This window comes from Pseudophryne corroboree, chromosome 3 (assembly GCF_028390025.1).
Source record: "Pseudophryne corroboree isolate aPseCor3 chromosome 3, aPseCor3.hap2, whole genome shotgun sequence".
Classification (NCBI taxonomy): domain Eukaryota; kingdom Metazoa; phylum Chordata; class Amphibia; order Anura; family Myobatrachidae; genus Pseudophryne; species Pseudophryne corroboree.
Window position 1 is genome coordinate 749024137 of NC_086446.1, and position 25870 is coordinate 749050006.

At 47.0% G+C, this 25870-nt stretch overlaps 1 long non-coding RNA gene across 1 annotated transcript in view; it reads right to left on the reverse strand.

Annotated features, from left to right (window-relative positions):
• Positions 1-19828, reverse strand: part of LOC135058228 (uncharacterized) — a 137933-nt gene extending 118105 nt beyond the window's left edge. The window contains exon 1 of the long non-coding RNA XR_010244694.1: positions 19757-19828. This is a non-coding gene — a long non-coding RNA (uncharacterized LOC135058228). The remainder of the gene's footprint in view (positions 1-19756) is intronic.
• Between the last annotated feature and the right edge of the window lie 6042 nt (positions 19829-25870).

Here is a 25870-nt window from a genome sequence, read left to right on the forward strand (position 1 = left end):
TCGCCAGCCCGCACACCCTGCGCACATTATAGATACGTCACTGGCGTGCTGTGTTTCTGCTTGTTGTGAGAATACCACCAGGGCCGAAACTAGGATTTTCGTCACCCGGGACAAGGCAGTAATTTTGCGCCCCCTCCCCCAACCTTCCCTACACACACACACACCTTCCCCCCCAAAAAAAAAAAAAAAAATCACACACAAAAAACAAACAAACAAACAAACAAACCCTATCTGACTAAAATAATCAGATTATCAAAAATGTTGAAAAAAGGGGATACTACTGGACAATATTCCCCTATGTGCCTCAAATGCCCTATGTGTTACATGCCCCGCCAACGTGTTCAACTACATGCTCCTCTGTGTGTCATTGCACTATATCATAACACTTCATGACTGCACTACATTCCCCTATCCACTGCACTACATCACTATACTACATCCCCTACATGCTGAATGACATCACTACACTTCATGCCCCTATGCACTGCACTACATACCCTATATGCTACACTACATCACTACACTACAGCCCCTTATATGCTGCACCACATCAGTGCATTACATGCCCCTATATACTGCAATACATGCCCCTATATACTGCAATACATGACCACACTAAATACCCTATATGGTACACTACATCACTGCACTACAGCACCCCTCTATAAGCTACACCAAATCCCCCCATCTGGGAGGCAAAGTGGAGACTGATACTGCTAACTGGATGCACAGTGCGCTTCTATAGCTTGTACGGTGCACTGCATGCTAGTCGTAGCATTGCATGGCAGAGAAGAGAGTTTAAGACAGTAGCCAACATGGGAGAGATCCCAGGTACTGGAGCTCACTCACACACAGCGTCGGAGCCAGCTGCGGGCAGACATGTGGGTCAAATACATTGCCCTGGGAGCTGTCTGCTGTCTCACTGGAGCAGCACAGCACTGCCGATACAAAAAAAACAAGACAACAAAATCAATCTGCTCCTCAGTAACTCCATGGGCCCCCTCAAATCCTGCACCCGGGGCACATGCCCCCTTAGCGCCCCCCCTAGTTACGGCCCTGATACCACATACTGTCAAATGTTTTCAGATGTGTTTGTACAATTTATTTGGTACTTTGATGCACAAACTTGGAAATTGAATTAAAAAAAAATAGTAACCACATTTTTCAGGGCTGTTTTGACAAAGATGTTCGTATGGAATCCATAAACAGGCTCCTATACCACTTTGTAGGAAAACATGTGTTGTGGTGACAAGCTTAACTAAATAGCTGCAGGCAAAATGAATTCCAAGAGGATCTGTGTGTCTAGATCAGTGATGGGCCACAGGCGGCCCCCGAGCCTTCTCCTGCAGCCCCCAGCTCCCTTCCAATCTAACACATGCATTTCCCTGTACCCTCCTCACCTACTGTAAGCAAATGTTTGTGGTCACAGCAGCTAGAATTACAGATGTCAGCCCACTGTCATAGAATGCACCAAGCAATTTACTGATAGCTGTAAAACTGGCCATTACGGACTCGTTTTGTCGTGACTGCTGCTTGCTAGTGAATGATGAAAAACTCTCAGCCATAATTTTGGGCTATTGATTATGAAGTGGCCTGCTGCTGGGAGACTGTGAGAGGAGCGGCACATATCCAAAAGGAATAATTGTCACTGAGCTACATCCTATTTCTTCCCCTCTTTGCGAACGCTTCTTACAGAGGGCTCTTTCCAGTGAAGTGTTTATGTCAGAATCTGGCACCTCTGCGGTGCACAGCATTACAGACAGATTTCACTTGCAAAGTGCCTTTACCTGTTAAAGAAAGAGGACATGGGGGGAAGGGGGGGGAACTATGACAGCTCATACCCCATGTCAGAGGTTAGGTATCTTATCTTCACTCAATCTTTCTTTGATCTAAATAGAGATATATAAATAGAGAATATATTTATTTACTAATTCAACACCTATTCCCAAATGTATGTAAATCGTGTTTCTCATCTTGGCAGGAAGCCACTGCGCTTACTGCCAGTCCCTGTACAGGGAACAATTCATCAGTGGGCCGTCTCTGACTGCACAAGTGACTTGGAGCTACCACTACAAAGAACTGAATATGACACAAGTCATCACAGGACTGGACACTTGTGATCTCGGGGAACAGCACATGGAAATGGGATGGCCAAGGCTTTACTCTAGTCTAAATGTTTGATTATTAGAAATTAGTTTGGCGATTCCATCTCCTATAGCAACCCAGAAGGCAGCGTGACAGCTGCTAATAGGCCTCCTTTCCACCCCGATTGGTCAGAATGTGGGAATTGCAGAGAACTGACCAATCAGTGCATACCTATTTATTCCAGTGGAGAGAATCCACTAGTGACCTATCTTAGCAGCAGGGTCTTGAAAGGGACAAGTTGCGTTACCTTAAGTGGGATGCCTACATTTATATGGGATTGAGTAATTAAAAAAGATAATAATAATATTATATATTATATTAACTATTACCACTGTACCCACTGACACTTTTTTTGTGAGCCCCACTCCCCTGTGGAATCCAATGCTGGTGCCAAGTAGCCAAGGGCTGGTGGAACCATGTTTGGGCGGGTCCCCCACACTGCAGGTCTTTCCTCTATGGTTCCACTAGCCCTGGCAAGTCAAATCCAGTGCTATTACACTAATAGTTGGACCCCAGCGCACTACCCCTACCCCCCTCCCACCCCCAGATATTTCACAAACAAGCCAAGGTACAAGCACTAGGGTAGTTCAAGCTTAGAGGGGGCGGACCCGCGCTTTTCCTTTCTTTATATCTGTTATTTATAGCTGTATTTCAGAATATGCAGCATAATGAGATAGGTGCATTAGCAGCTAACCTACCTACTTTCCCTGAAGTTGCTGGAGACTCATGATTTTTCAGATAGTCCCCCGCACCCCGGAAAAGTTGCCAGGTAGCCCACATACCGCCCACTAATGTGTTGCCCCTGTTTGTCTCACACTCCCCTTTATACTGTAAACCAGGCCTGGCCAACCTGTGGCTCTCCAGCTGTTGTAAAACTACAAGTCCCATCATGCTTTGCCACAGTTTTGCTATTAGGGAATGCCATAACTGTGGCAGGGCATGCTGGGATGTGTAGTTTCACAACATCTGGAGAGCCACAGGTTGGCCAGGCCTGTAAACTCTCACAAGCAGGGCCCTCTTACCTCATGTGCTTTTTTATCCTCACTGGCAACAAAAACATCAAACCTTTAGGTTTTGCCGTCGCACTACTGATTTGTGTACGACTGCTGCTGCCGAAATGTTCATACACCTTGTCCAAGGAGGAGGGGGAATTAGTGCCAGCGCCACCGCTCAGAACAAGGCTAGTCCGCCCCGCATGTCAGTGACGCCCCCCCCTCCCGCAGAAGTGCAAAGGCATCGCACAGAGGCGATGCCTTTGCACTTCAAGAGTAGCTTCCGACCAGCGCAGCTTTAGCGTGCTGGCCAAGAGCTACTCATCGCTCCCCGGCTCGCAGCGGCTGCGTGTGACATCACGCAGCCGCTGCGGCCACCCCCCGTTCAGTCCGGCCACGTTTGCGTTGGCTGGACCGCGCCCACAAAACGGCGGCCAAACGCCGGTGTTCCGCCCCCCCCCCCCTCCCCGCCCAGCAACCGCCTCTGCCTGTCAATCAGGCAGAGGCGATCGTAGCAGCCCGACGGCCCTCGGCCATCTGACATGCGCCAGTGCACTGTGGCGCTGGCGCACTATGGTGCACTGCGACACTGGCGCACTACGGCGCATGCGCAGTTCTGACCCAATCGCATTGCTGTGATAAACTGCAGCGTGCGATCGGGTCAGAATGACCCCCCAGGTCTGTGCGCAGGAGCATTGGGAAAGGGTGACATTCGGGTGTGGCCCGTACTCCCCGTACCCCCCTTGTGACGCTTCTGCTCAGTCCATCAATTCATATTCAATCCTCTGCACACAAACCAGCTCAGTCGAGCAGGAAAAAACATGGCCGACTTGAGGCCCAGTTCACGAAGACGGCGTTTGACCTGAATACATTTTCACATGGATTTTTGGATGTCCATAGAGAAGGCTAGATAAACTACCATGCTGTGACCATCTTATTACAAAGGGCTGTGCAGGTTGGCTAGGCAGAAGATAGCATCTCATCTTTGAAGTGCATAATCTTTGTAATGAAGGTGCAAGGAAAGTGCATGGAGCAAGAGCCCAGGTAGGAATATGATGCATTATTTCCACCGCGAATTGGGCAGTGAAGTCATCATGACCAAAGTAGTAGACCAGACATTTGTCCAGGAACGCCTCTGAATGGGACTCTTTGCCTTCTCAATCAGGCCAACAATAACAAAGCAGACGTTGTTTCTACTAATTTGTCCTTCGAAGTTAGAGATTTTTGAGGGAGAGGCTGCTAAATCCACAGTAAAGAGCCCCCTGGTTAGCAGTAGCATCTTCCAATGTGGATATAAATGTTTCAGCCTCTCCCACATGTTCCCTCATTTTCTGCAAGTCCAGTTGGAGCAGGGAAAGGTCAACATGAACATCAGAAATGGCCTTCTCTGAATCCATAATGGCCTGCATCAGCTGTTGCATAGTGAGCTCAGCTTCCATTTTCAATACAAAGGAGAAATGATGGGATAGTCCATCAATTATCTCCCCTAACAGTCCAGTGCAGTGGGAACCTCAAGCTGCTAAGCTCCAGCAGGAAAGGAGGATGAGAAGGAGGCCTACCAGACCTGTAGATTCTGCTGAACAAAGGGGACATTATAGGACAGTCTCACCATATTGGAGCCATTACCAAGACCAGTGCCGAAATCCAAGATGGTACCCGCGGCCAGAAGTCACACAGCAGCACTGAGCAGCTGAAGACAGACCTGAGAACACATGAAGGAATCTGGGGAAAGGAGCCAGCAAAATAATGGTGACAGGGCAGAGCAGAGAGGCACAGATAGAGGTTCAGGATATGCGGGCAGGAGATGACCAGAAACAGCTTCCTACATCAAATCCGTCCAGGCCACCCCCGATTAAAAATAAAGTTTGATGATAATGAAAGGTCATCATGGTTGCCTTGCAGTTGACTGTCTTAATATATCTACAATGTCACATAGATGTAAGTCACCAGAGGCTGCTTTAATATTGGTGACTGATATTGCTTCCACCTGTAATAGCCTCATATACTTTTCCCTACAGCAGTTATTCCGCTACCTTATGCATCACTTAAAAGGCAAGTTGGGCATCCTAATCAAAGACGACAATGACATAACGGAAAAATTAAACAGGTTTTTCTCATCTGTATTCACAAGAGAGGACCAGATGGCGGGATTGACGCATAACCTCAGCTATGATAATGTCCCACTGCTAAATGCTTATTTAAGTGAGAAAGTAGTCTGTGACCGATTAAGAAAAATTAAGATTAATAAATCACCTGGTCCAACGGACTTCCCCAAAGGTTCTCATGACGCTCCACTCTGAATTAGCAAGACCCCTATATTTGATTTTCAATGACTCACATCAGGCATGGCCCCCAAGACGTGCGTATAGCAGAAGTAATGCCGATATTTAAAAAGGGAAGTAAGTCTGAACCAGTTAATTATAGACTAATAAGTCTTACATCTATAGTGAGGAAAGTACTGGAAGGTATTTTAAGGGATAGAATACAGGAGTTCCTTGAAACCAATAAGGTTATTAATAGGAACCAACACGGATTTGTGACGAATAGACCATGTCAAACTAACTTAATAGGCTTTTATGAAATAGTGCGAACCTAGATCAGGGTAAAGAGTTGGACGTAATCATTTTAGGCTTTGCTATAGTTTTTGATACAGTACCTTACATGAGACTTATCTACAAATTAAGAGAACTTGGGCTAGGGAGAATATGCAATTGGGTTAGAAATTGGATAAAAGGGAGCAGCGAGTGGTGGTAAATGGAACTTCTTCAAATTGAACTGAAGTACTAAGTGGTGTGCCACAGTGGTCTGTACTTGGACCACTACATCTTCATAAATGATCTAGAGGTAGGTCTAGAGAGCATGGTGTCAATTTGTGCAGACGATACCAAACTGTGCAAGGTTATAAATTCATATAGACAAATGTAAAGTAATGCACTTTGGTAGCAAGAACACAAATACTACCTACATACTAAATGGGGGAAAACTAGGGGATTCTGCACTGGAAAAAGATTTAGGTGTTCACATAGTCAGCAAAAAAGGCAAAGAAGGTATTAGCATGCATAAAGCGGGGAATTGATGCAAGGGATGAGAGTGTTATTCTCCCATTATATAAATAATGTCAGGTCTATGCAATTGTCTGTTCCCGGAGGGGGCACTAGTGGGTCAGTGGTGGTAGGATGGAGGAAACGAGGAGGCCGTAGTAAGTTCCTGTGCATGTGCGTGATGTTTATTAAATACACACAGCAATATAATGATTTCTGGAACAGGAATAACAATACAGAAGTTTCACAGCGTGGAAGCTGACATTGGTTTTAAGTACAGTCACCAAGAATGAGCTGATCTGGAAACCAGCGGTGATTAGAGAACAGTAATGACCGGCCTGGGAGCCGAAGGCAATCAACGATGGTCGGCCTGGGAGCCGATGTGAAGCAGAGTCTATATCCTGAGGATAAATAATGACACAGGATCGACCTGGAAACCGATGGGAGAATGTGATGGAACAACACAGGCAATAAGTAATTTTTGGTATTCAGTCTGGAAACCGTTAACAACTTACAAATAATGATGGTCGGCCTGGGAGCCGATGGCAACTGAGATCAGTACTCTGGAGGTAAGTAATACAAATTGTATAATAACAGTCATAGGTAATCAACTGGTCTGGGAACCAGTGTAATTAGCAAACTGCGATGATCGGCCTGGAAGCCGTTGGTGAACATCGATGGCTGGCTTGGAAGCCGATGGTAACAGGATCAATATGCAGTAGGTAGGTAATGCAACCAATGGTAGTAAATACAGGCAATAAGTAACTCCGGTAATCAGTCTGGAAACCGACAGCAATAGATTCACAGTCAGAATATATGCACAAAGTCCACAGAGCCAAGCAAGGCTATAGCAGGACACAGTTGGTAATATACAGGCTGGTTGTTTAAGTGCTGAATGCAATAGCACAGTGCTGAATGCAGATTAACAACACACAGGTGAGAATGATGAGGCAGCACCTGGAGAGAGTCTCTTACTGCATGTAGAAGTGGAAGCTGACTGTGGAAGGAGTTGTAGCAGAGCTGGATGGCTGGAGCCTGTAGTTCCACAGAGACACTGAAGCTAGGAAGTCAATGGAGACAGCTGGTGACTGGAGCTGAATGCAGATGGAACTGCACCAAACTGGATGGCTGATGCCTGTAGTTCCACGGAGCTAATACACAGGGGAATTTCTGAAGACAGGAGACTGGAGCCAGGAGACACTTGTTCACAGGATGACGATTGTTCAAGGCAATGATACTGAACAGGAACTCTCAGTAAATACCCCCTGGTCAGCAGGGATTGGAGAATCAAGTAATGTGAGCGCTCCAATGCTCAGAAGTGGATAGCACCAAGTCAGCTGACTGCAGGAGTCATGGCAGCACCCATACTGTGGAGATGGTGGGAATATATCAGGGTACACGCTGTACGGCGAGTGGGGTACACACTGGAGAGAGTCTCTGCACATTGCAGGCAATCATGGAACATGCCAGGCTGGGAATGTGACCTCCGGAGGCCAGTACATCACAGCACTGGTAAGTGACGTGATGCAAAATGCAGATTCCTGATAAAAAACTAGTGAGGCTACATCTTGAATACTGTGCACAATTATGAGCACCATACTACAAAAAGGATATCCTGGAACTAGAAAAGGTTCAGAGACGGGCGACCAAATTGATTAGGGCTAGGCATGTTTACACTGGGAAAAAAGGAGATTAAGAGGGACATGATTACGATTTACAAATATATAAGGGGTCAATGCACAGAGCTAGCGGGGGAATTGTTTTTAGTAAGATCATCACAAAGGACACGTGGACACCCACTTAGGTTAGAGGAGAGGAGATTTCGCACACAGACATAAAGGTTTCTTCACAGTAAGGACAATACGTGTTTGGAATCTCCTGCCTGAGAGAGTAGTAATGGCAGACCTGGTCATTGCTCTTAAGAATGGGCTAGATAAATTCCTAAAGAATATATATATATATATATATATATATATAAACAGCGCTAATAACTGGATATGGATTAAAATATAATTTAATACACATATAAAAATGTTGCAACAAAATACACAATTAGTAGATTTAAAATAGTAGGGCAAGCACAGCACTTTGATTGTTATATTACCACATGTGGAAGCCGGACGTTTTCGTATATAAATTGTCCATAGGAATATGCCACAGTCCTAGGGGTAAGTTATCAGATGATTGTCCACATAGGATTTAGAAACAGACCTTTAAATGCTTGATTCCAGACAAAGATCAGTAATATTTAAAGCTTTGGTCTAGTATACCTCTGTGGGCGATAGCACATACCCCCTTTTTGCAGATGATAACGGACTTCTAGGTGTATTTCAGATATTGATGTAGAACCAACGTTGTCCGGCTCCTCTGTATCAACGCGTTTCGCTGTATCAACAGCTTTGTCAAGGTATGTGAGTGCCCTTTTTAAAGGCTGTGCTAATTGCCCATCACTTGCAGCTGTTGTTAGTTACAAATACCATAATATTTTTAAAATTCCTAATGTATAAGGATATATAGGGTTAAGGTGGGTAAATCATGCACTATAGCATTAAAATAACAATAAAAAAAAAAGAAATTGACATAACAGCTAAACATTCACCAGAGTTAAATGAGTCTTAAAAATATTACAGTGTAGGAAATCACTAACAGGTTGAACTCGATGGACAAATTGTATTTTTTCAGCCTTAGAAACCATGGTGGTCATTCAGAGTTGTTCGCTCGTTGCCGTTTTTCGCAACGCATCGATTAGGTGGAAAATGCGCATGCGCATGGTACGCAGCGTGCATGCGCCAAGTAATTTAACACAAAACTTTGGAGATGTACACAAGCTCTAGCGACGTTTTTTCAACGCTGGAGTGATCGTAGTGTGATTGACAGGAAGTGAGTGTTTCTGGGCGGCAACTTGGCGTTTTCAGGGAGTGTGCTAAAAAACGCAGGCGTGCCAGGTAAAAATGCAGGAGTGGCTGGAGAAACGGAGGAGTGGCTGGCCGGACGCAGGGCGTGTTTGTGACGTCAAACCAGGAACTAAACGGACTGAGGTGATCGCAATCTAGGAGTAGGTCTGGAGCTACTCAGAAACTGCAGGGAATTATTTAGTAGCAGTTCTGCTAATCTTTCGTTCGCTATTCTGCTAAGCTAAGATACACTCCCAGAGGGCGGCGGCCTAGCGTTTGCAATGATGCTAAAAGCAGCTAGCGAGCGAACAACTCGGAATGAGGGCCCATGTTACTATGTTACTGGTCCACACACCGCTTTTTTTTTACATTTCATTTGGGCAGGACCATTGTACCTTCTGCTTCATTATACATGATTTATTTTTATTATGATCCCCTCAATTTAAAGGTCGTCATAATGTGTCGGCACATTAAAATGTAAGGATACACAGCACACTCAAAGAATGTGCTGCACAGACAGAAATTTTCCAGTCCTATGTTTCTATGGAATATATCAACATATTACAGTCCACAGGTGTCGGGTCTATCGGGCCTGTAGACATATTCCAAAAGTTTTCTATTATTTACCTATAGCTGCACATTACTAAATGTCTCTAGCATTGCGCCTGTTCTGTCAAGGCGGCTGCACTGGTGAATTGTTCAAGGGCAGCAACTGTTTAGAGTAGTGATGAGCAGATTCGGTTTTACTCGGTTCTCAAAACGACATCTTATTGGCTCACGGATGTCACGTGTTTTGGATAGCCAATAAGATGCCATTTTGAGAACCGAGTAAAACCGAATCCGCTCATCACTAGTTTAGAGTGGACCAGCTCACAAAAAACTGGGTCTGCGTGCAAGGCCTGTGTGCTCATAAGTGGCTTCTGGATGCTCAAGTGGAATGGAGAGTGGGCCGTACTGTCCAACTGTATCTCCTCTCTGGGAGAAGCCCTCGCAGGAGATGCTGCTGACAGCTTTGGGGACGGGTCTGCAAGTCACTTTGCCCATCGCAGCCAAATGCAGTGAATCGGGTCTGCAGGATGGAGGTGGAGTTAGCCCTGCCCCCTCCCTACAAACTCAAGATTCCCTGTAGAATCTCCCTGTCCTGCCCCCTTCAGTGGAGAGTGGGTGAGAGGCTGGACATCCACCTACTCTTTCAGGGGTGCAGACTTTTTCAGTCCCACAGGCAACAGTGCACCTGAATCAGGGACCCGTTCAGATGGTTAATGAAGAGTGCACTAAGGAGAAGGCCTGTCCATAGGCTATGGTTATCTGCTGCAAACACCTCCAGTTTGCTCAGGAACACAGGAATTAGACCGTAAATGATTGGAGACGGGTCATGTGGTCTTACAAATCACATTTTCATTTGCACCATGCAGAATGTGGGTTTACAGATGGAGCCCTGCTCATCTATCCCTTTAATAGGATAATTGAGCCAGTGCTGTCAGACTTAATCCTCTGCTGTAATGACTTAATCCCCTGCTGTATTGTTCTCTCTGTATTGTATTGCTGCTGAGAACAATAGATGAAAGGCTTATGATAATACGCCTTGGTGCACCATGGCGCACCAGAGAAGGCTAGATAAGCATGGCTCCATCTGTAGGATATGAAGTCAACAGCAGGAAAGCATGGATCCTTCTTGCATCGTCAGGTCTGTTCAGGTCATATTGGCCCCCTGTCGCTTGCCTTTCTTCTTAGATTTGCAGGCTTGTTGCACTGCTATTACACCCAGGGCAGCCATCAGGGGGGGACTGTGGGGACTGGTGTCCCGGGCCCTTACAAAGAGGGGGGCCCCACCCCCGGCTCCAACCACCAATACCTGTAGAGCTGCGCCAGGCTGTGAATCAACAGCAGTATGATGCGCAGGGAGGACTTCTTAAAACAAGCCTTCTCTGTACATCATCTCTCTGTGTACCGTTCCTGTAGGTCCGCAACGCTCCACCTATATGTAACGTCACAATGTATGACATCACATAGTGGTGGAGCAGTGCGCCAGAATCTTTTTTGGGTAAGGAGGGGCCCTGTCTATTTGTTAGTCCCGGGCCCCACAATTTCTGATGGTAGCCCTGATTGCACCCATATCCACTAGAGGTGTACATGTGCGTTGCGTTTTTAGCACGTTAGCAGTGCGACCAAGATGCAAACTTAGTACATAATCAGAGCGACAGGAAGAATGGTGCCCATACACCTAAAGATTTATCTTCTAATATGGCTGGTTGGAATGAAAATGTGGTAATGGATGGGGGCAATTGACATGGTCAACTGTCATTTGCTCCCATCCATTACCAGATTTTCCTTCCAACCAGCCAGATTGGAAGGTAAATCTTTAGGTGTACTGTATGGGCAACTTTATTCGCATTGTTTTGTGGCGGGCCAAACAGGGCTACAGTATTTAATGCAATTTAAGGATAGGCATATGTGGGCGCTGGCGGACCATGCGTGTATAGTGGGAATTGGGACGTTTTTAGGATTGGTGGTGATGTCAGAAGGAGAAGGAGGTGGGTGAGAAAGGACCAGCATCAACACAACTTTTGTTGCTGAGTCCTCCAGGGGAAAGAGTAGGTTTTTCTAAGGAAATGCTAAACAATATCATGATGACAGCAGTGATGTTGGATTATTTTTGTAAATGTAACTCATATATGTAACTAGGTATCTTCAATAGAAAGATGCAGAAAGTCAGCAACACTTTCTGCCAAAAAGCACTGAGATATTTTTTGCACCTACAGCAGTGTTAGTGGTGCCGAGGAATGAGGAAAGGGGGGGCTGCCACTACCTACCTATGTCCCCCAGTACACGTAGCTGTGTGCTGGTTTGGGGTAGGTGCAGGAAACCTGCTGCAACAGTAGCAGTCTCCTCTGGCTGTCTCGGAGGGGGAGACCCACCCCCTCCTGTGAATTGTGCGGCAAATACTGATTTTTTCTGGGGGGGGGGGAAGGTTTGGGTAATGAGATGTGGCAACACCTTCTTACATTAGGCTACGCCCCCAGTACCCAGGCCTGGCTATCCTCTCTACGGCCCTGAGTGGTGTCATGTGACCATTCTTTGAGAAGCTTACCAAAAACATTGCACCACAATGTGCATGTCCCCTAATTGTATCTTTTTTCCTGTACATAGCTGTTTGCTAATTTAAACTCTGCAATATGCAGCAATAATTAAATAAAAAGTCCTTCACCAACTTATTGATAATTTGTGAATGTGTAGGGCTGTTACTTTCTACACTCTCACTGCAAGATTTACTAAAGGGATTCCTGGGGCTATAGGTAGTAGATTTCCACAGTACAAGTCATGGTAGAAGGGATGAGATGGATAATGTGGATCAGGCTTGTGAAACTTTCCAATTAACACCTGCAGATGTTTCTTCTCCTCATACTGTGTGCGCAATTTCATACCCTGAGACTCTATCACCGTCTTCACACATATCACAGGCTGTTTTTACAGTAAAGAATACAAGTGTGATTATAGATAAATAGGAAAAAATGATAAAAAAAATATTTTTTAATAGAAATGCTTAAAATGAAGGGGAAGTATAGGAAGAAAATATACAGAAATAGGGATACCGTCATAGACAGGAACAGCACTAGCTACCCAATTATATTTACAGAACAATTAGTTGCAATTAAAACCAAGGCCTATAGGGATCGATGCAGAGTGGAATGTAAGTCAGTCTTGGCTACGGATCTTTCTTGCTTTCGCTTTGTGCATGCATCGGATCCACATGCACAGCGTCGTACACAGGGACGGTGCTAGGGTGTTCGGCGCCCCCTGCAAACTATAAATTTGCGCCCTCCCATACTTTACAAAGGGACAGCACACATAGGGGATCATTGTGACCCGATCGCACGCTGCAGTTTATCGCAGCAATCGGGGCAGAACTGCGCATGCTACGAACGCCTCTGCCTGATTGACAGGCAGAGGCGGGCGGGGGGTGGAACGGCGGCGTTTGGCCGCCGTTTAGTGGGCTTGGTCCGGCCAACGCAGGCGTGGCCGGACCGTGCGGGCCGTCACTGAGCTACGATCACCTTTGCCTGATTGACAGGCAGAGGCGGTCGCTGGGCAGGGGGGGATGGGCGGAACGGTGGCGTTTGGCCGCCGTTTCGTGGGCTTGGTCCGGCCAACGCAGGCATGGCCGGACCGCGCAGGGCCGGGGAGTGATGAGTAGCTCCCGGCCAGCACGCTTAAGCTGCGCTGCCCGGGAGCTACTGCTAAAGTGCAAAAGAATCGCCGCTGTGCGATGCTTTTGCACTTCTGCGGGGGGGGGGAGCGGCACTGACATGTGAGGCGGGATAGCCCTGTGCTGGGCGTCCCCCCGCATGTCTATTGTCATGATCGGAATGACCCCCATAATGCTTATACACATAATGCTCCCTGTAGTAACGCCCCTGTATCAGTGACGCTTACACACGTAACGCCCCCTGTATCAGTGACGCTTACACACGTAACGCCCCCTGTATCAGTGACGCTTACACACGTAACGCCCCCTGTATCAGTGACGCTTACACACGTAACGCCCCCTGTATCAGTGACGCTTACACGCATAACGCCTCCTGTATCAGTGACGCTTACACACGTAACGCCCCCTGTATCAGTGACGCTTACACACGTAACGCCCCTGTATCAGTGACGCTTACACGCGTAACGCCCCCTGTATCAGTGACGCTTACACACGTAACGCCCCCTGTATCAGTGACGCTTACACACGTAACGCCCCCTGTATCAGTGACGCTTACACACGTAACGCCCCCTGTATCAGTGACGCTTACACACGTAACGCCCCCTGTATCAGTGACGCTTACACACGTAACGCCCCCTGTATCAGTGACGCTTACACACGTAACGCCCCTGTATCAGTGACGCTTACACACGTAACGCCCCCTGTATCAGTGACGCTTACACACGTAACGCCCCCTGTATCAGTGACGCTTACACACGTAACGCCCCTGTATCAGTGACGCTTACACACGTAACGCCCCCTGTATCAGTGACGCTTACACACTTAACGCCCCCTGTACCAGTGACGCTTACACACGTAACGCCCCTGTATCAGTGACGCTTACACACGTAACGCCCCCTGTACCAGTGATGCTTACACACGTAACGCCCCTGTATCAGTGACGCTTACACACGTAACGCCCCCTGTATCAGTGATGCTTACACACGTAACGCCCCTGTATCAGTGACGCTTACACACGTAACGCCCCTGTATCAGTGACGCTTACACACGTAACGCCCCCTGTATCAGTGACGCTTACACACGTAACGCCCCCTGTATCAGTGACGCTTACACACGTAACGCCCCTGTATCAGTGACGCTTACACACGTAACGCCCCTGTATCAGTGACGCTTACACACGTAACGCCCCCTGTATCAGTGACGCTTACACACGTAACGCCCCCTGTATCAGTGACGCTTACACACGTAACGCCCCCTGTATCAGTGACGCTTACACACGTAACGCCCCCTGTATCAGTGATGCTTACACACGTAACGCCCCTGTATCAGTGACGCTTACACATGTAACCCCCCTGTACCAGTGACGCTTACACACGTAACGCCCCCTGTATCAGTGACGCTTACACACGTAACGCCCCCTGTATCAGTGACGCTTACACACGTAACGCCCCCTGTATCAGTGACGCTTACACACGTAACGCCCCCTGTATCAGTGACGCTTACACACGTAACGCCCCCTGTATCAGTGACGCTTACACACGTAACGCCCCCTGTATCAGTGATGCTTACACACGTAACGCCCCTGTATCAGTGACGCTTACACACGTAACGCCCCCTGTATCAGTGACGCTTACACACGTAATGCCCCCTGTATCAGTGACGCTTACACACGTAACGCCCCCTGTACCAGTGACGCTTACACAAGTAACACCCCCTGTATCAGTGACGCTTACACACGTAACGCCCCCTGTATCAGTGACGCCCCTGTATCAGTGACGCTTACACACGTGACGCCCCCTGTATCAGTGACGCTTACACACGTAACGCCCCCTGTATCAGTGACGCTTACACACGTAACGCCCCCTGTAGCAGTGACACTTACACACGTAATGCCCCCTATATCAGTGACGCTTACACACGTAACGCCCCCTGTACCAGTGACGCTTACACAAGTAACACCCCCTGTATCAGTGACGCTTACACACGTAACGCCCCCTGTATCAGTGACGCCCCTGTATCAGTGACGCTTACACACGTAACGCCCCCTGTATCAGTGACGCTTACACACGTAACGCCCCCTGTATCAGTGACGCTTACACACGTAACGCCCCTGTATCAGTGACGCTTACACACGTAACGCCCCTGTATCAGTGACGCTTACACACGTAACGCCCCCTGTACCAGTGACACTTACACATGTAACGCCCCTGTACCAGTGACGCTTACACACGTAACGCCCCCTGTATCAGTGACGCTTACACATGTAACGCCCCTGTATCAGTGACGCTTACACATGTAACCCCCCTGTCTCAGTGATGCTTACACACGTAACGCCCCCTGTACCCAGTTACGCTTACACGTACCAGTGACTATACACACATTATGCCACACAGTCCCACATATACACACAGATAGATACACACATACATAATGTACATGCATTACACACAGTCACACATACATATACATGCGCGCACGCACGCACACACACACACACACACACACACTTAGCTAAAGAAGTCTGGCAGTCTGGAGATATAGCAGCTCATCCTTCTGTGTAGCAGGGTGCTGCAGCCTGTTCCCGTGTAGCTCTGCCCCCTTTTGAGTCCTGCACGGCAACTACACTGTCACAGGGGAGGGGAGGTGAGAGGAGGTTTCATGCTACCAACCTGTCAGCCTAGTCTCTGTCAGCCTGGTCCATGTAGCTCCGCTCTGTGAAGCTCTGCCCCTCTGACCCATGAAGCTCCGCCCCCTTTTCTTCTGAACACTATCAAGTGGGGGAGGAATGGAGGCTTGCCTTGAAGCTGCAGGGGCAGCAGCAGCGGCAAGGGGACAGGCGCAGCGGCAGCACAGGGATGCAGAGCAGGGAGAGCGCCTCTACAGCCTGCAGCCCTTTGCTAAGCGGGTAGCGCCAGGCCTGGTCAGCACATGTTCACTTGAGGCTGAAGGGTCGTAACTTTGTGATTACGGGGTGCTTGCATGTTAGCAGTTTAGCGAGGGTGTGGAAGGATTAGTAAGCTGTGCAGAGTTGCGGGTGTGTGGCAGGCCTGGCAACAAGGGGGTTACAAGGCATACACGTGTACCAGGCGGTTGAGCACGCATGATGTCATGACATTGCAGGAGGTAAGTGCGGGCTGGAGATAGAGAGAAGTGTGGGGGGGTGGTGAGGTTGGGGGGGGGGGTGGATGGTGCTGGAGAGACACGGGGATTGGCTCTAGATACACTGGGTGATGGGGCTGAGACATGGTGTGCGGGGGAGTGATGCTGGGAGACACTAAGAGGATTGAGGCTGTAAGACATAGAAGCGTCAGGTTAAGAGACACGGGGGGAAGGGGTGAAGCTGAGAGACAGGGAAGGTATGAGGCCAAGAGACAGAAAGGATGAGGCTGAGAGACAGGAAAGACATGAGGTTGAGAGACACAGGGGATGAGGCTGAAAGACACACTAAAGGATGAGGCTGAGAGATATGGTGTGTGGGGGAGTGATGCTGGGAGACACTAAAGGGGTTGAGGCTGTAAGACATAGGGTGGTGAAGTTAAGAGACAGGAAAGGGAGGAGGCCGATAGACACAGGAAGGATGAGGCTGAGAGACAGGAAAGGGATGAGGCTGAGAGACACGGGGGGGGGTGAGGCTGAAAGGCACATAAAGGGATGAGGCTGACAGACAGGGGTGATGAGGCTGTGAGACATGGGTATGAAGCTGAGAGACATGGCAAGGATGGTGCTGGAAAGACACAGAAAGGATGAGCCTGAGAGACAGGAAAGGGATGAGGCTGAGAGACACGTAAAGGGATGAGGCTGACAGAAACAGGGGTGATGAGGCTGTGAGACACGGGTATGAAGCTGAGAGACATGGCAGGGATGGTGCTGGAAGGACACAGGAAATAAGACAATGGCTGGAGATGGAGAGACACGAGTGAGTAGTCATTGGGATGCTGCTGCAGAGTCATGACAGGGATGGTGCTGGAGAGATACAGGTGAGAATTAGACTGGAGAGACATGGGGGGTTAGAGCTGAAGGACACAGAAGATGAGCTGATGGCTAGAGATAGAGTGACATGGGGGATGAGGCTAGAGACACATAGTAGGGATACATCTGGAGAGACATGGAAGGGATGAAGTTGGAGAGGCAAAGGCGAGAATGAGTCTGGAGGGATGGGGGATGAGGCTGGGAGAGATAGGGAGGATGAGTTAATGGTCAACCTGCCTGTACCTACTAGGGAGTGATGGGGGACCCAAAAACATGTGTGCCACACCACAATATTTCTGTTGCCGGCCCTGGTGTGTGGAGATATACCTATTTTAGCTTAATCTCTAGCACCAAAGTTAGAGCCAGTGCAAGTTTGCACTGATAATGATCATTACATTGCAACTCACTCTGCTCTATACTGTCCAGTGGAGTAGTGGCTGAACTTGGGATTACGCCTGTGTGTGACCTGGATAGGTTGATTGATGTTACTGTGTGATGATCTTTCCACAGGCGTCATGTTTCCTGTTTGTGGTGGGATGTAAGGGGTCCACTCTTGCACTGGCACTCTGTTCTGAGCAGCACTGTCGCTTATTCCCTTTCTTCACACCACAACAGAAAGGCAAGGACTCCTACACCAAGACAATATAAATGCACAATCAATTAAACAAAGGTTTACTTTTATTTCATTAATAATGACCCAAAATGATTTCTTTTAGGATGGGTCAGTTAACTCAGATAAATCCTTTTATTATTTATTTCCTCTTTAAAAATACAAATTGTAGCAGGGTTTGCAAATACAACATGTGTACAGTTCATGTTCACCAATATTTAAATGAAACACTATTATGTGTACTTTTTTAATACTGTGGGCTGGATGAGTCTGGCGGCCATGCGGGATGCTGGATGTTTTTTTAAAGGGGCAGTCACTTAAAAGGCAAAACTATGCCTTATAAATGATTGCCCGAGTTCAGCCGGCATCCCGCACGACCACCGAACTCGGGCGTCAATTCTTTCCGGCCCTATGTGTGCCCTCTCTGTCTTAACCTTAGGTGTAAATCAGAGGCGTAACTCTGGTAGACAACGGGGTCATCTGCCGCCAGGCTCCTGCTCGGAAGGGGGGCACATCTCCTCCCATTCTGTGACACCATTGAAATAAGTTAATTGATAGCTGCCACACAGGGCCGTCTTAACAGCAGTGTAGGCCCCTGGGCACAGCAATGCACTGGGCCCCCTACCCATCCTCCAGTGGTAGAGGTGGGGTGTACTATCAGCGGCAGCATTGATGTCCCACGGGTGGTAGGGGGTGCTATCGCCCGCTCAACATGTAGGACCTGGAGCAGTAATTTCTGCTAATTACTCCTTTACTGCAAAGATGGGGCTAAACTGTAGAAGGGGGAATTGGGCTGAATGAAGAAGCCCTGGTACTTGACTTCCAGGGTGGTAGGGAGTGTTTAATACGTAGGAGAGCGGTGGATAGTGGAGTGGGCTTAATATTTATCATTTTCCGGTGGGAGGGCAGCTTGCTTGACTGCAGATATCTCAAGTTCCTGAAAATATGTTTCTTAGCTTTGAATGGGATAAAAAAAACTAGAGAGTCCCACCTTTCAGGAGGTACTGGGGACTTGGGGATCAGAGTTCAGGAGCCAGAGCAATACACCAACAAATATCTCAAACTGCATATTAGGCGTGTGGAGCTGGAGCAGGGACCAGCTGCTTGAAGGCTGATATCTCTGGTTATGGGCATAGTAGAGACAAGCTGCCAGTGTCCACCAAAAGGGGAGAGTCTCAGCTTTTGGCTTATACCCTTAGAAATATTCTAAATCAGACAGAACCCAAGATCTCTGGCTTGGAAGAGCAATTAACAGGCTTGGATGGGGACCACTGCTTTCAAGTCAGATATCTCCGGTTCCCCAGGGCCGATTTAAAAAAAATCTGGTACCCCTGGAAAGAGGGGACACTCAGCTATCAACCTCGGACCCTTATACTCCTGGGGCCCTTGGGCAAGAGCCCATTGAGCCCATACGAAAAGACGGCCCTGCTGCCGCAATCTTTTCAGTGGCCGACTGCCTCACTGGTCCCTGCACCTTACAAATCAAACCCTTTTTATTATACTGTAGATACACATTTTACAAGTGTCACACCCAGGATTAGAAACCACAACCTATTACACTGGAAGCAGACACCTTACTGATGAAGCTTTTTGCACCTATTTAGAAAATATGAGAATTCTAACTATATGAAATTACTTCTCTGACAACTACACATAGCTTTGTATAGTTAGAATTCTCATGCTTCCTGTTCAGGAGCAAATAGCTCCAACAGTAAAAGGTCTGCTGTCCGTGTAACAGGTCATGACACACACACACACACATATATATATTGTGACAAGGATCACACACACGGGGACTTAGATGAACACTTTCAGTGTTTATTTTGCACAGCAGGTCACCACATAGCAAGTTGATTCCATACAATCTGTATTACAGGCAGTAGCATACAGGTACTCACAGCATAGCAGACTCTTGATAGGCTCTAGTGGTCCCCACACAACCTGGCCTATCACGCAGGTAGCTATTCCACCGTCGAGAGCCAGGTGACTCTGCCCTGGAAACCCTTATATCAGGAAATTCCAGGTGCTGCTGATCACACACCTGGGATTCTGCTACTGCTTCCAAAACCTGGTCTGGATCCTCCACATTGCCCGTTGCCTTCCGCTTGAAGGAGACCTATACAGCTACCTTATCAAGTTGGTTGTCCTGTCTTCATTGTCCTGAGTGCCGCCGTACACGCTATTGTATATATAATTATATATATATATATATATATATATATATATATATATATATAAATAAATATATATATATATATATATATATATATATACACATACATACATACATACATATATTTATCTAAAATTAGGGGAGGGGAACCAATATTTGTCTTGCCACCGGGCAACTGGGACGAAGTTACGGCCACTGGTGCAAATTATCTAGCCCTTTTTAAATAAGTGCACATTTCAGTAATCCTACAAATGTAATGATTATTTAGCAATTGTTTTTCACTAAGAACCCACCTGCAGCTTTAATCTAACTACATGTCCAGCATGTTCCTGAAGGTGGGGCATCACACAACCAGCTGATTCTGTGCTCTGCCTCACAGCACTGAGGTCATGGGTTCAATTCCCACATTGGCCCTATCTATGTGGAGTTTGTATATTCTCCCCGTACTTGCGTGGGTTTCCTCTGGGTACTCCTGTTAACTCCCACAATCCAAAAATATACTGGTAGATTAATTGGCTCCCACAAAATTAACCCTAGTGTGAATGTGTCTGTGTACATGGGATAGGGAATATAGATTGGAAGCTCCACTGGGTCAGGGACTGATGTGAATGGGCAAATATTCTCTGTACAGCGCTGCAGAATATGTGTGCACTATATAAATAACTGGTAATAGATAAATAATAAATACTCTGCTTATCCCTTAGTCTTGCTGCATCCTTCATCCCTGCTAAACCTGTTTCCTATGGGTGCCTCATCTGTGCTACATTGGAGTCGTATCGTCAGGTCATTCTTGCCTACCCTCCCGGAATGGCCGGGAGGCTCCCGAAAATCGGGTGACCCTCCCGGCCCCCCGGAAAGGTGGGCAAGCCTCCCGCTTTCCATGCAGCCCCTCCACGACCCACCTCGGCCGCCCGCAGCAGGGAACAAGTGGGCGGACCGAGAGGGTCCGATGATGCGATTCCTGCTGAATCACGTCATCGTAGCTCCGCCCCCCGCTATACAGCGCCTCTTTTCTCGGCACTGCACAGCGGGGGGCAGAGTCACAATGATGCGACCCTGATGCCACGCCCCCGGACTGCCCATCCACTTTCCTGTTGGCCACGCCCCCAGACCACCCATCCTGCTGCCGGCCACGCCCCCATGCACCTACAACGCTGCCTCCTCCCGGAGGAGGGGGCAGCAAAGTAGGTAAGTATGCCTCGGGTCAGTTCATCACTTATTAGTACCAAACAATATGGAAATAATGTAATGTTTCACATAGTTGTATTGTGTTTCTTTATCCCATCCTGACCTGGGGCTTATCTGTACAGCTACAGTGTATGTGTGGTGCAGAAAGACTCATAAAATACAACTGGTTGTAAGTAGTGATGAGCGGGTTCGGTTTCTCGGAAACCGAACCCCCCCGAACTTCACCCTTTTCACACGGGTCCGAGGCATACTCGGATTCTCCCGTATGGCTCGGTTAACCCAAGCGCGCCCGAACGCAGAGCCGGCCATAGGCATAGGCAAACTAGGCAGTTGCCTAGGGCATTTGATATGCCTAGGGGCATCAGCAGCTTCTGCTGATTAAAATGATATGCGGCATGCCTATATTCTATGTGTAGCATTTCATATGCAGATACAGCCACAGTCTCACACAGTATATAGGCATGCTGCATATCATTTTAATCAGCAGAAGCTGCTTGTGCATCCTAGCTACATAGCAATGCAAATGAGATACATTTTCATTAAAAAAATGTGCCCGACGTTAGCATTGAGGCAATATTTATGAAGACACATCTGTATTCAAGCAGAGGCAGAGGTCACAGTGTTAGTGGCAGTGTGAGTGTTGTGTGCATGTGAGTAGGTTGGTTGTGCAGTAGTGTTCGGAATATGTGTAAGGAGCATTATGTGTGGCATGTAAAAATGCATTAATAATGTGCAACATATGTGTAAAAGGCACTATGTGTGTCATTATGTGTATAAGGGCATTAATAATGTGCGGCATATGTGTAACAGGGTTCTACTGTATGTGTGTCATTATGTGTATTGGGGCACTAATAATGTGCAGCAAATGTGTAGGGGGCACTATGTGTGTCATTATGTGTATAAGGCATTAATAATGTGCGGCATATGTGTAAGGGACATTACGTGTAAAAGGGCATTTATAAAAGTTGTCATAATGTGTAATGCACATTATGTTTATAAGGACTTTAATAATGTTCCTCATATGTGTAAGGGGCATTACTGTGTGGCATTATGTGTATAAGGTGCTCTACTATGGCGTTGCATATAGAAAGGGCACTACTGTGTCATCTAATGTGCATAAAAAGCAATAGGGTGTGGTGCAATGTGAATAAGGAGCAATTCAGTGGGATGTAATGTGAATAAGGGGCTCTACTGTGAGGAGTAACGTTTATAAGGTAAAGGGATACTACTGTGGGATGTAATATGAATTATGGAAACTATTGCATGATCAAATGTGAATAAAGTTGCAGTACTGTGTGGCATAATTGGAATTGGGGTTACTATTGTGTAGCCATGCCCCTTGCCAGCAAAACACACCCCTTTTTGTACTGTGCGCCAAATGTGCGAACTGTTCCTATTTAAAATATAGGGGGTACAAACCCCAAAATAAGGACTGCTATGGATGAGGGGTGATGGTGCTGGGATAGATGTGCAAGGTCAGAGGTGGAACCAGCGGTGGTGCTAGGGGGCACCAGCCAAAATCTTGCCTAGGGCATCATATTGGCTAGGGCCGGCTCTGCCCGAACGTCATCATCCCGCTGTCGGATTCTCGCGAGATTCGGATTCTATATAAGCAGCCGCGCGTTGCCGCCATTTTCACTCGTGCATTGGAAATGTTAGGGAGAGGACGTGGCTGGCGTCCTCTCCATGTATTGTTGATGCAAATATTTGTGCTTGCTTTACTTATTGCTTAATTGTGGGGACTGGGGAGCAGCTGTATATTAATATAGGAGGAGTACAGTGCAGAGTTTTGCTGATCAGTGACCACCAGTTTTATCCGTTCTCTGCCTGAAAAAACGCTCCTTATCTGTGCTCAGTGTGCTGCATATATCTGTGCTCACACTGCTTTATTGTGGGGACTGGGGACCAGCAGTATTATATAGGAGGAGTACAGTGCAGAGTTTTGCTGACAGTGACCACCAGTATATGTTGTCTGCCTGAAAAACACTCCATATCTGTGCTCAGTGTGCTGCATATATCTGTGCTCACACTGCTTTATTGTGGGGACTGGGGACCAGCAGTATTATATAGGAGGAGTACAGTGCAGAGATTTGCTGATCAGTGACCACCAGTTTTATCCGTTCTCTGCATGAAAAAAAACGCTCCTTATCTGTGCTCAGTGTGCTGCATATATCTGTGCTCACACTGCTTAATTGTGGGGACTGGGGAGCAGCTGTATTATATAGGAGGAGTACAGTGCAGAGTTTTGCTGATAGTGACCACCAGTAAACGTTGTCTGCCTGAAAAACACTCCATATCTGTGCTCAGTGTGCTGCTTTATTGTGGGGACTGGGGACCACCAGTATAACATTATATAGGAGGAGTACAGTGCAGAGTTTTGCTGACCAGTGACCACCAGTATACGTGAAAAACACTCCATATCTGTGCTGCATTGTAGACAGTATATAGTAGGAGTACAGTGCATAATTTTGCTGACCACCAGTATATAATATATAGGAGTACGGTACAGAAGGCCACTGCTGTACCTACCTCTGTGTCGTCAAGTATACTATCCATCCATACCTGTGGTGCATTTCAGTTTTGCACAGCTTGCTGACCACCAGTATATAATATTTAGCATTACGGTACAGTAGGCCACTGCTGTACCTACCTCTGTGTCATCAAGTATACTATCCATCCATACCTGTGGTGCATTTCAGTTTTGCACAGTTTGCTGACCACCAGTATATAATATATAGCATTACGGTACAGTAGGCCACTGCTGTACCTACCTCTGTGTCGTCAACTATACTATCCATCTAGATTCTATACCTGTGGTGCATTTTAGTTTTGCAGTTTGCTGACACAGTGACCACCAGTATATATAGCAGTACGGTACGGAAGGCCACTGCTGTACCTACCTCTGTGTCGTCAAGTATACTATCCATCTAGATTCTATACCTGTGGTGCATTTCAGTTGTTCAGTTTGCTGACACAGTGACCACCAGTATATATAGCAGTATGGTACGGAAGGCCACTGCTGTACCTACCTCTGTGTCATCAAGTATACTATCCATTTACATTCTATACCTGTGGTGCATTTTAGCTTTGCAGTTTGCTGACACAGTGACCACCAGTATATATAGCAGTACGGTACGGAAGGCCACTGCTGTACCTACCTCTGTGTCGTCAAGTATACTATCCATCTACATTCTATACCTGTGGTGCATTTTAGTTTTGCAGTTTGCTGACACAGTGAGCACCAGTATATATAGCAGTACGGTACGGAAGGCCACTGCTGTACCTACCTCTGTGTCATCAAGTATACTATCCATCTACATTCTATACCTGTGGTGCATTTTAGTTTTGCAGTTTGCTGACACAGTGACCACCAGCATATATAGCAGTACGGTACGGAAGGCCACTGCTGTACCTACCACTGTGTCGTCAAGTATACTATCCATCTACATTCTATACCTGTGGTGCATTTTAGTTTTGCAGTTTGCTGACACAGTGACCACCAGTATATATAGCAGTACGGTACAGAAGGCCACTGCTGTACCTACCTCTGTGTCGTCAAGTATACTATCCATCTACATTCTATACCTGTGGTACATTTTAGTTTTCCAGTTTGCTGACACAGTGACCACCAGTATATATAGCAGTACGGTACCGAAGGCCACTGTTGTACCTACCTCTGTGTCATCAAGTATACTATCCATCTACATTCTATACCTGTGGTGCATTTTAGTTTTGCAGTTTGCTGACACAGTGAGCACCAGTATATATAGCAGTACGGTACGGAAGGCCACTGCTGTACCTACCTCTGTGTTGTCAAGTATACTATCCATCTACATTCTATACCTGTGGTGCATTTTAGTTTTGCAGTTTGCTGACACAGTGACCACCAGTATATATAGCAGTACGGTACGGAAGGCCACTGCTGTACCTACCTCTGTGTCGTCAAGTATACTATCCATCTACATTCTATACCTGTGGTGCATTTTAGTTTTGCAGTTTGCTGACACAGTGACCACCAGTATATATAGCAGTACGGTACGGAAGGCCACTGCTGTACCTACCTCTGTGTCATCAAGTATACTATCCATCTACATTCTATACCTGTGGTGCATTTTAGTTTTGCAGTTTGCTGACACAGTGAGCACCAGTATATATAGCAGTACGGTACGGAAGGCCACTGCTGTACCTACCTCTGTGTCATCAAGTATACTATCCATCTACATTCTATACCTGTGGTGCATTTTAGTTTTGCAGTTTGCTGACACAGTGACCACCAGCATATATAGCAGTACGGTACGGAAGGCCACTGCTGTACCTACCTCTGTGTCGTCAAGTATACTATCCATCTACATTCTATACCTGTGGTGCATTTCAGTTGTGCGCAGTATATATAGTAGTAGGCCATTGCTATTGATACTGGCATATAATTCCACACATTAAAAAATGGAGCACAAAAATGTGGAGGGTAAAATAGGGAAAGATCAAGATCCACTTCCACCTCGTGCTGAAGCTGCTGCCACTAGTCATGGCCGAGACGATGAAATGCCATCAACGTCATCTGCCAAGGCCGATGCCCAATGTCATAGTAGAGAGCATGTAAAATCCAAAAAACAAAAGTTCAGTAAAATGACCCAAAAATCAAAATTTAAGG